The following is a 9,922-nucleotide window of genomic DNA, read 5'->3' as shown; positions in this document are numbered from 1 at the left end:
TGGAAAAGATGAATGATCATACAGTAGAGTTATTCCCAATGCTATGCTTCCTTTTGCTTACAACACAAACCTTAATATTGCCACCCTGCGTGTCTTTATAGACTCTCTGCCAAACAATTGCAGAAAGTATAGCTGGAAAGGTGCAATATTGAATTACAGAGGCCATGTAATCACTGATATACAAATCTAAGTTTAAATAAAGCAACATAAAGCATAAAACTATGTGGACACTGCAATGTATGAGATAAAACACTGAATTAAGATAAAACCATAATAAAATCACCATAGTATGGCACCATAGAATAGCAATGGTTCAGATATTATAATTCAATATCTAAGGAAGCTTAACCATCTAACTGCTTCTGCTATGGCTGCAATGAGGTCATCCCAGGTGCCTTGAAATGTTTGAGGAGACATTCTTGAACTGTATGTTATTGTTTGTTCTGGTGCATCACAATCACATTGCGGGATCTCAGCCATTCCCCACTTAAAGAGCTTTGCCTTAGTTCTGGCATTGCCTGATAGTCTACATTTAAGCTTTCTTAATTTTTCTTAATTTATTTTTTTGTTAATTTTCCCAAAGGGTTTTTTTCATGAGGCAACTGGACTTTCTTGTTTTTTTCTTTGAAGATGTTTCACTTCTCATCCAAGAAGCTTCTTCAGCTCTTCTTGGATGAGAAGCGAAATGTCTTCAAAGAAAAAACATGTCCAGTCGCCTCGTGAAAAAGTGCCTTTGGGATAACTATGACCTGGATGACCGAGAATTTCCATGACACTTTTTGTTATTTTTTTCTTACTTTAATTTTTCTTACTTTAATTTGGGGGGGGGGCTGTCACGGATAGGAGGGAGACAATCTATTTTCCAAAACACCCAAAGGCCAGACAAGGAACAGTGGATGGAAACTGATCAAGGAGAAACTGATCAACCTAGAAAAAAGGAGAAATTTTCTGACAGTGAGAACAGTCAACCAATGGAACAGCTTGCCTTCAGAAGTTGTAGGTGTTTCATCACTGGAGGCTTTCAAGAAGAGACTGGACAGCCACTTATCAGAAATAGAATAGGGTCTCCTGCTTGAGTAGGGTGTTGGACTAGATGACCTACAAGGTCCCCTCCAACTCTGTTATTCTATTCTTTAGTTGTTTTGCATTATCTTTTTATTATGCTGTTAGCTGCCCAGAAGGGACACGGTGGTTCAGTGGGTTAGGACACTGAGCTTGTCGATCAGAAGGTCGGCAGTTTGGTGGGTCGAATCCCGAGTGCCGCGTAATAGAGTGAGTGCCTGTTACTCATCCCAGCTTCTGCCAACCTAGCAGTTCAAAAGCACGTAAAAATGCAAGTAGAAAAATAGGGACCACTACGGTGGGAAGGTAACAGCGTTCTGTGCGCCTTTGGTGTCTAGTCATGCTGGCCACATGACCACAGAGACGTCCTCGGACAAACGCTGGCTCTTCGGCTTTGAAACGGAGATGAGCACCGGCCCCTAGAGTCAGAAACGACTAGCATGCATGTGCGGGGGAACTTTTACCTTTACCTTTAAGCTGCCCAGAGTTGCTGTAACAGTGAGATAGGCAGCATATAATTAAATCAATAAATTCTGTATAAATATTATAAGGTTGACAGTTTGCAGCATGACAATCTCCTCCTCCTCCTCCTCCTCCTCCTATCCAGATAAGAAAAAAAAAGAAAGTCAGATGGGAGAATGAACCTGGTGCCTAGGCCTGATTTGGGATGTTTTCTCTTTAAAAATCCTTAGAAATAGATTTGAAATATTAGAAGTAGAAATAGAGAATCCACAAATTTTAGAGATATAGGATATATTGTAGTTATATGATATTACTTTTCAGAGGTTTTTTTTGGGGGGGGGGTCATAAGTGGTATTTTAGTGATTGCACAAGGAAAGCCCTTTTCCCCCTTAGCATTGATTTCCCAGTCATTTCTTGAAAATAATACTTCTTCTTCCTTGGCTTATTCCTACAGATGGCTACCATTTGTAGAATTATCAATTTCTCTGCCGGTTTAAAAGCACCTATTATTTATTTAAGCCTCTGCTTATCTTCTTTTTTATTCAGTTGGACAAGAGGTGTTACAAAACATTTTAAACAGCCTGAGGTAAGGTCAGGTTCTAAGATCACACGTTATCATGCAAAGTCTCAAAATAAATAGGTAAAGTCTGTTATAACACAGTGTTCAGAAACGGTGTCTTCATGTGCATTTAATCTGTGCCATTCTTTCAGATGTGAAAATATAATTTATTTATATAATTTATTTAGCATATGGGCCAGAAAGAAAATCATCTGCAATAGATTAAAGAGTACAGTGTGTGCTTTTTCCTGGTCCTTTCGCTGAGAATTATGAGGACTTTTAAAGCCCTTAAAAATTTTTATGGCTATATACATCTTCTCTAACCGGGGGTGGGGGAGGGTGTGTGTGTGGGTGCTTGTTGTATGGTTCTCACTAAACATGTGCTTTCTGAAAATTACATATTTATCTTACATGCAATTTTTAGAAGGTTCCTGATTAAAATTAATCAATGGTTAGTTTTCTGTCCTTGTTAAAAACTGTAAATTATCATCCTATGTCTTACCAAAGAAAAAAACTACTTAGTCATTCAGCATTGCTTTGGATGCTGTCCAGATGTTACATATGAGGTTCTCTGAATTTTTTACTGGCATATTACCAAGTTAATCTGTTGTTTAGGACACTAAGGAATTGTTAACCGTCTGCTAAACTTTACAGGAGCCTAGTTTTCTCTTTAGATATTTGAGGAGGTGAGGAAGAAATCTTTTTTTTTGTTGTTGTTGCTTTAATGCAGTGATCCTTCTTTAACAATACTCCACATGGCATGGTTGTTACTTTGGCCTCTACAACATAATTTTATGGTAATCCTTAAACTGCTGGAGGGATATTTACATTAACTCAATACTTTCCCTCTGCAGTCAAAATTAGCCACTTTATAGTCCTCACTGATGGCTTATTAAGTCTAGCCACTTCTTTGATTTTTGGAGATGTAATGAATTGTCATTTTCTTTTAACTGTAAGCACATGATGCATTTGTTCCAACTGGTGAAAGCCTGGGACTTTCATCTCTGGATTGGAATATGGCCCAGATAAGAGATTTCAAAGCAGTTCAAAAGGAAGACAATGATGTTACCTCAAATCCCAGTTCAAATAATCTCAGCCTTTATACTAAAACACAAATGTTGACCTTGTTGGATAACCCTTTCCCTTTCCTTCCCGACCTTTAGAATAATATATAAAAGTTTGGCCTCCCTCCTCCTCTTCTGAATATTCGTGAAAAGAAAAGAGGAAGAAATGTTGGTGAAATATCTTTTGGTTGTGCTTAGTTGTGTTTAAATCCAATGGAAATAGTCCAAATTCCGTGCTTTTTCAACACTTTGGTTCCTCCCCTCATCGTAGTCCAAGCGCCCGATTGCTTGTGTACTTTAGTTCTCACTTATTTTTCCAGTTTTGCTACCAGACTAGACAGCTCTGTCGACTCAAAACAACATTCTTTTTTTTAAACTATTGATCTCTGTAGCTTTTCCAAATCCTTTAGTATTGGCCCTTAGGATTACTATAATGCTATAATCATTTTGTTAAGGATTCAGATTCATGGTGGACTGAAAAAATGGAAACATCAAAAGGATTTTAATGCCCTTGAAAAAAAAATCAATTTTTGCCCATCAAATACAAATGCTGAGAGGCTGCTTTCAGCTAATAATTTATAAATGAATTAACGGCTTATGGCTTTCCCTTCTAATGGTTTTTCTCCTTTCCCCTTCCTTTCCTTTTTCTTCCCCTGCCCCACTTTAGAATTTTTTGCCCTTTAAGCGGGTGTTTTATTCTCTGGGGGTAAGAAAAACCACACTAGATAATTTAAGAATGAGTGTTATGTGTATGGCTTTCCCCCTCTTTTTCTCAATCATTGGACTATTAATATCTGTTCTGTATTTTTGAAAGTCTGTCAAAAAGACAGACTTAATTGATAGCAATAATAACTGTCCTAAAAAGTATTCTCAGGCTTCCTTCATTTTTTAGAGGATGGATGGATTTATTTAGTAAGCTAAAACAAACATTTCTTGTTATTTTTTTTCCCTTCTTTTACATTTTATGTGGTAAGAGTTTCTGTTCGCAAATACAGCTAATTTTGTTTCATGGTTCTCAACGTTACAAGTATGGCTTCCTTCCCATCTCTTTTCCCATCAGCCCTGATCCTGCCTCCACCTTTGCAGATAGCAAATATACTATGCTAAAGTTCTACACAGTGTCTGATATATTAAGGCTTAGTACCGTGCAGTGCTTTTGGTTCATTTCTAATAGAGGTGCTTTGAAATGCACAGGTCTTTGTAAAGCTACTGTACCTGCAATTCTTTCAAGCAGCCGTATCTTTTCTTGGAACTTTAGTTGTTGCAGAAGAAAACTGTATGATTCCAAAAAAAGTATAGGGCTGCTTAAAGTTGCTTCAATTTAAATCTGAGGACAAGGTCTAGATCAGGGCTTTTCAACCTTTTCACCCATTGTACCACTTTTAGGATATGGCAACATCCGAGTACCACCAGTTGCCTAGCAAGGTGTCAAAAACTTGATGACCAAAAAAAGGGGGAAAAGTGATGAAGTACAGATAGTCCTCGACTTACAACAGTTCGCTTAGTAACTGTTCGAAATTACATTGGCACTGAAAAAAGTGCCCCCCCAACCCACAGCGGAGCAAGACACCTGCCTCCCTGCCCAGCAGCGCTCTTCCTCTTGTCTGAGGTTTTCATTGTTGTGAGCATTTCTGTTGAGGATTGGCAGCGAGGGTGGGGAGGGGGTGTTTGGTTTTTATTTTCCCCCCCTCCGCTGGGTGGTTGCAGCAAGTTTTGGTCACTTCACATGACCCTGGGACACTGTGACTATCATAAATATGAATCAGTTGCCAAGCATCTGAATGTAAATCACAAGACCCTGGAGATCCTGCAACATTCCAGCTGATCGGTGCTTCTGGGCTCAGCAGAAATGCCAGGATCAGTGCCGAGCTCCAGCTGGAGCCTGGCGCTAATCCTGGCGCTTCCGCTGAGCCCTGACAGCCCTGTAGCTCCAGCCGTCTCTCGCTCAGGCTTGTGCGGTGCTGCCACTGGTGCAGCTCATTCCCCTCCCCCGCTACCACTTTTCTAGGATGGTCGTGTACCACCTGCCAGGTGCCAAGGTACCACAGGTGGTACCCGCACCACTGGTTGAAAAGCCCTGGTCTAGATGGGAAGACAGTGGGACAAAACTCTATTTCTTTCCTCCCTGTTTACAGTATAGCCTCATGTGGTTGTCCTCGACTTATACCCATTCATTTAGTGACCCATTCATAGTTACAATGGTGCTGGAAAATGTGGCTCATGATTGTTTTTCACATGACTGTTACAGCATCCCCCATGGTTACGTGCTTAAAATTTAGTTGCTTGGCAACTGGTTCCTATTTATGACATTTGCTGTGACCCGGGATCACGTGATCACCATTTGCGACCTTCTGACAAGCAAAGTCAATGGGGAAGCCAGATTCACATCACAACCGTGTTACTAGCTTAACCACAGCAAGTGGGTCACTTAGCAAGTGGGGTAAGAAAGATCGTAAAGTGGGGCAAAACTCACTTAACAACTGTCTCAGTTACCAATAGAAATGTTGAATTAAGTTGTGGTTGTAAGTTGAGGATTATCTGTAGTTGGAATTTATATTGCCAGTAATGTAGGGTTATTAACTTAGTTTTGGCCAAAGGAAATTCCGACTGCGGAAGAGCCAAAATCCGACTGGAATTACAGAAAGTGGCAGAGATAAAAAAAACTTCTTCCAACCACATTTGACTTCCCATCTGGATCAGGATCTAGCATCTATAGACTGCTAAAGCTCCCATTGTCATGACCTTTAAACGGGTGAATTAGTAGATCACAGGGCAACAGGTTTTGAACAAAAGTACTGTTCTGTACCAGCCTGCTACCGGCCCTGCAGAAAAGGCAGGGACAAGTCCTTTTACAAGAAGGCAAGAGGCTGGAATTACACCTGCCAAATTTATTACTACAAAAACAAACGGAACAAGACAAACCAAGAAACAGGAGCTTTAAGAAACATGAACTATCCGAGCGGTTGCCTTCAGCAAACCAGCCCTCCCAGACATTCCCCTTATATAGAGTTCAGGGCGTGGCTTCTCTCTGCCTCCTTCCGAGAAGCCCCATTGCCTTCCTCTGTTTACTCTTAATTGACTGCCTCCTGCGTCGGGCGTCCTTGAACAGGGCCAGCTCTGGGTCATCTTCATCCACGCTGTCAGGCTCACACAGCTGGGTCTCCGTGGTGACCAAGTGGGAGGGGCCTGGCTGAGGGCTCTCATCAGCAAGATCTTCAACCCCCTCAACAAGTTCTTCAGCACCCCCCTCCTCCTCCTCTGAGTCGTCCAACCCAACTGCCGAACCCACAGGCTGACCCTGAATCACAACAAGTACCTCATATGGACTAATTTACAGAATATGTCCAAAATCCTAGACTCATGACTCCAAAGGGAATGAAAACTGGGAAAGTGGGGGCTGCTTCAATGCTACTGGCTGCTGCTGCAGTCAATGATCTTCACCTTCAACATTCCATGAGAGTTTCCCAGCCTACTCACAATCCCTTGTTCCCTCCTTCCCCCGGCAGCATCAGCAGCCGCTGCTCAGGAAAGGGAAGGAAAGAGAAGGAAGGAAAGAACTCCCATGCACCCTTCCTGGCCTATCCCACCCCCACCCCCCTGTATGCTTTCCAGATCTATGCCACCCTCCCAGACCCATGCCGCCCCTGCACCCCATCTCTGACCTGTATAAAACCTCTTGCGCACTTTGAAACACTCCCCTGGCACCTTTCCTAACTCCTGGCACCTTCTTCACACATGCTTCCTGGCACCTTCTTCACACATGCTTCTTGACCTGTGCTCCCCCCCCCGATCTGCCTAGCACTTCTAGCACACGCCTATGTACCATTTCTGTCCCTGCACTCCCTCTCTTGCTCCCCTACTTGCAATAGCCCCTTACCTGCCTGCTGGCCAGGAACTTGCAACTTCACTTCCCGAGTGATTTCTCCCTGCAAACTTCCCACAAGCAATGGGAAATTCTAGAGAGGGAAGGAAGGAAAGAAAATGATAATAACAGAATGACAGAGGGAGGGAGGGAAAGGAGGAGGCAGGGAAGGAAGGAAGAAGGGAGGGAAGAGTGGAAAGGAAGGAAGGAGGAAAGAAGAAAGGGAAAGAGGAAGGGAGAAGAAAGGGAGGGAGGGAGGGAGATGGAGGGAGGGTATGGCAATGACTAAACTGTTCTATACGTCTTTAAGGTAAGTAATTGCCCAAATCCTATTAGGCCTGGTATTAAGTTAGGTAGTAAAATTGGTGAATAACATAGCACTTAGATTTATACACCACTTCATAGTCCTTTAAAGCACTGTCTAAATCAGACATGTCAAACACAAGGCCCGGGGGCGAGATCCGGCCCACAAAGTGGTTTCATGCGGCCCACGAAGCCATCCTGGAAACAGTGAGGGAACGGCCCCCACTGCCTTGGCCCTGGTCCAGAGACCCTCCTCCTGCCAGAGACCCTCAGATCTATCCCACTCCTGCCCAGACCCCCATAGGCACCCTTGATGCGAACGATGTAGAGCTGGCCATGCCCACCCAATAGGCCATACGCACTTTAGCCACACCCACCCAGTAGGCCACGCCCACCCTGGCCATACCCACCTGGCACCTTGAGGGCAACCGCAATGCTGATGCAGCCCTCAATGAAATTGAGTTTGACACCCCTGCTCTAAATAGTTTACAATGTCAGCATATTGTCTCCCAACAATCTGGGTGCTCATTTTATCAAACCTAGAAGGATGGAATGCTGAGTCAACTTTGAGCTGATCAGGATTGAACTCCTGATTTATAATTAATAATTCCTTCTAAGATTAACATTCAAATTCAACTTTAAGAAATAATTCATTCAGTAAATTTTCAATGAGATTTGGTGGATCCATTTTTGCTAAATGATTACTGATGATGATGATAATAGATAGATAGATAGATAGATAGATAGATAGATAGATAGATAGATAGATAGATAATAGATAGATAGATAGATAGATAGAAGATGATTGATGAGAGAGAGAGAGAGAGAGAGAGAGAGAGAGAGTGTCTCACATGCACATATATACACCCATATTTTAGTCTCTTTAAGAATCCAGCCATTTTGACAGCCTAAAAAGAACACAGAGTATTTTTAAAACTATCAACGGCATTTCAAGTTTTTCCAAATAGGAGTTGCAAAGTAACTGAACAACCAGACTGAAAATGGACCATAAAAAAAGCTTTTAAACTAATTGAAAACATCATAACGTTAACTTCTCTGAAAACAATGGATTTAAAAATGCAGCCAAAACATGCAGAGTTTGGCAACCATTATTCATTTCAAACCCTTCCCACCCAATAGCTGAATACTTTCCAAATATCTTTCTTTGACATACCAGATCAGGGGTATTCTGCCCTAGAACAAGAAGTAAGAGTGATCTCACCTCAGCTTCCCATATTTTAACCAGTTAGGGTCACTGTAACAAGAACCGTAGGCAGTGCTTTCTGAGCTAGATTCTAGGAGCCCAGCAAATGTTCTCTGCTTCCCCTCTTCCTGCTCCCACATCTAGCACCCCCCCAGACCTGATCTGGATATGGGGGTGAAAGAGAACGGAAAGGAAAACAAGTGTTCCAATATCAATGTCAGCACAGTAATACTGGGGACAAAGCCTAGAGATAGAGCAAAAAACCTTTGTCTGTTTGTGTTTATATTATATTATATAGAGTTTTTATATTATATATTTATATATGATATAATTATACTATACTGTATTGTATGATAGGGATGCGGTGGCTCAGTGGGTTAGGATGCTGAGCTTGTCGATCAGAAGGTTGGCAGTTTGGCGGATCCCGAGTGCTGCGTAACACAGTGAGCGCCTGTTACTCGTCCCAGCTTCTGCCAACCTAGCAGTTCGAAAGCACGTAAAAATGCAAGTAGAAAAATAGGGACCACTACGGTGGGAAGGTAACAACGTTCCGTGCACCTTTGGCGTCTAGTCATGCCGGCCACATGACCACGGAGACGTCCTCGGAGAAGCGCTGGCTCTTCGGCTTTGAAACGGAGATGAGCACCAGCCCCTAGAGTTGGAAACAACTAGCACACATGTGCGAGGAAACCTTTACCTTTACTTTACTATTGTATGATACAATGCTATTATATTTAAAATTATTGTTATTATTATTATTATTATTATTATTATTATTATTATTATTATTATTATTATTATTATTATTATCTTTTTCAAATAGGGTTGAACTTGAAAGGCTTTTTTCTAGATCCCAGATGAAATTTTCATTTCCTTCATGTCTTTGGTCTTAAATGAGAGAAATACAAACATGTAGAAATGTTCAGGATTTAGCAACTGCTCTGTGGCTTTGTGGGCCATTGACAGTTTTCCATGGCTCTCATAAAGTATTCTTTGGTGTTGCGTAGGAAATTCTGTAAATGGCTGCCTCAATACCAGAAATTGTTAATTACTTGACATTAGCAAGCTGGATACAGTAAAGCCTTGGAACCCCTTTTATGGCTGTCCAGTATTATTGAGCAGAAGTCCAGCAAAACTGTAGTACAGCTAGTCCTCAACTAACGACTACAAAGAAGCCCAAAATTTCTGTTGTTAAGCAGGACAGTTGTTAAGTGAGTTTTGCCCATTTTACGACCTTTCTTGCCACGCTAGTTAAGGGAATCTCTGCAATTGTAAATTAGTAATCTGGTTGCAAAATGAATCTGTCTTCCCCATTGACTTAGCTTGTCAGAAGGTCGCAAAAGATGGTCTGCTTCCCTCTGTTCCTTCTGTTTCTCCTGCCCTTACAAGTATGTGGGAAAATTTCC

Source organism: Vipera ursinii (genome assembly GCF_947247035.1).
Source record: "Vipera ursinii genome assembly, chromosome: 1".
In the NCBI taxonomy this organism is placed as follows: Eukaryota; Metazoa; Chordata; class Lepidosauria; order Squamata; family Viperidae; genus Vipera; species Vipera ursinii.
This window is presented reverse-complemented; position numbering follows the sequence as displayed.